The sequence below is a fragment of the Notothenia coriiceps genome, unplaced genomic scaffold (assembly GCF_000735185.1).
Source record: "Notothenia coriiceps isolate Sejong01 unplaced genomic scaffold, NC01 NC01_scaffold00035942, whole genome shotgun sequence".
Lineage (NCBI taxonomy): Eukaryota > Metazoa > Chordata > Actinopteri > Perciformes > Nototheniidae > Notothenia > Notothenia coriiceps.
Window position 1 is genome coordinate 26,956 of NW_011368643.1, and position 2,109 is coordinate 29,064.

At 43.1% G+C, this 2,109-nt stretch overlaps 1 long non-coding RNA gene across 1 annotated transcript in view; it reads left to right on the forward strand.

Moving 5' to 3' along the window:
* Positions 1-2,109, forward strand: part of LOC104963278 (uncharacterized) — a 13,277-nt gene that overhangs the window by 2,900 nt on the left and 8,268 nt on the right. The window lies entirely within an intron of this gene.

The following is a 2,109-nucleotide window of genomic DNA, read 5'->3' on the forward strand; positions in this document are numbered from 1 at the left end:
ACACACACACACACACACACACACACACACACGCACACACTTCTCCGCCTCATTCTGTTTTCATTTACTCGTTCGTTATCTGACCAGCTTCAATCTTGTAGGCTACTCACTTCGTTTCTTGTAGCCCTCGAAAGGGTTTTGGAGGTTGATGCCTCGGTGAACGTGAGTTGTTTGGCTGTCTTGTCCGCAGCAGCAGAAGGCCAGCGCGAATATTTGAATGAATCAAGGGCTCGTCACCAATCGATCCTTCTGCCTTACCGCGTGCCAACACATCCAAGTTGCAGCGGGGTGCAGAATAGGTTTCCCCCCCAGTCCTCTCTTACCCCACTTTTTGCCCCGGTCTTTAGTAGGAAATGTTGTCGGTAAATGAGATGGATTAGACTTTTTCATCTTGGTGTGTTTCATCCTATCGTGTGAGCCTCCCAGCATGCGTTCACTCTATACCAGCTGTTGTGCTTACCATTCGCTGTGATCGCGAGGGCTGATGAAAGTCACTTCAAGACGAGTTAAAAACATTTTTTCCTCCAATTTTTGTGTGGAACCAATGGCGGGCATTATCGCGGCCTTTTGAAAATACCTGGCGGCCTTCTGTAAAAATCTCGCGGCCATTTTGGCTGATTAATGCGGTTAAATCGCCCACCCCTCCGCAGAATCGCGTTTTTCTGGAGGGTCTAATGTATATGTTTGGCAAGAAGCATGCAACGAATGGCAATTTCATACAAAAATCTATTAAGGATTCTTGTCTCAATGACTCTTTTGTTTAAGGAGTGACTTTTATTGGCAACAAAATAAGTACAGATGGGAACAGCTTTCCAACCTCCTTTTGCAGACATCAAACATCCAGTACAATGTTAAGGTCTGTGAAATGTTTGAGGTGTCTCCAATACATTATCAGCACCCCCATTATGGCAAGTTAATCTAGGTAAGTACCAATCGCAAACAAATGTTTTAAAAGGGAGCTGGCAGCAGGTTAGGCCTCATTAGCTCAAACCAAAACATCTATAAACGGTAGCCTCGGGGTTTCCTAAGGCGCGTAACACATCGCGAGCTATCAGGCAATCTCTTTAATTCAACAATTGTTTCTATTTAACACAAAACTGGAGTGTAAAACTATACGAGCGTTTGGATGTGCTAAGTATTTTTGATTTATCTAGCCTCGAAAAGCCATGCTACGCTGATACAGAGCTAGCAAACTGAACCCATCATTTTAAATATGAAAACGGACAGAATAATGCAGCAAAGAAAGGTGGTAATTGAGCAAACATGTTGGCCTAGTAAAATATCCTTCATGTGACCAGATGCTATATTATGGAGGGTCAGCAAGGTGTTCTTAAAACTAGCCGCTTAAAATCATGATTCAAATTCATCTCAGAGCGCATTTTGTGATTAAGCTAAGAATACTACCCTGGGGGCTGGTAAAATTCGTGAACCGATGTGGGAATTAAGCTCTGAAGGCTGTTAACCGAAGTTAGTCAGAGGGTAAGGAATCGGCTGAGTTGTCTAGGGCAAGCCTAAAGGAGAAAGCTTTTTTTTTCACTTGGAAATGGTCAAAAGTTGGCCAAAGTTGAAGTACTATTTGTGCAGTACCACAGAAAAGCTAAATAATCCTAGGAAGATTTTGGAAAGCCATAAAATCCAATATCCCACCGGTGAGAGTCCGTAACTGAGCCTACCTCCGTGCCTTACCACAGGCATCTGGCTCTAATCGGACAGGGCCACCATGTAATTGCTTTAATGAGCATTTTGTGTCCTGCGGTTCTAATGTTTGATTCTGTTTCTAACTCTGATGCTGTGAACACCCAATCGCGTGACTCTGAACAATGTGGTCTGGAAAACCCTTTCAGTTTTACTCCCCTTTTTACTGTTAATGTTGTGCATGAAAGGCCTTCAACCTAAGCTAGATCCTAAGAAACCGCATTGTATGCTGCTTCCTCTTAACTTCTCTTTTTAACCTCATCCTCTAGCACAAATGGCAATTCCAAAAGTAAGGAAGTCAGCTTATTCTTGCCTTTGCTAAAAAGGAAGCCGGAGGCAACTATTTTAAATAACATAGCCAATCTCAAAAATTGTCAGTTTTTCTGGCGAAAGGTGCTCGAACGCTCTAGTGAG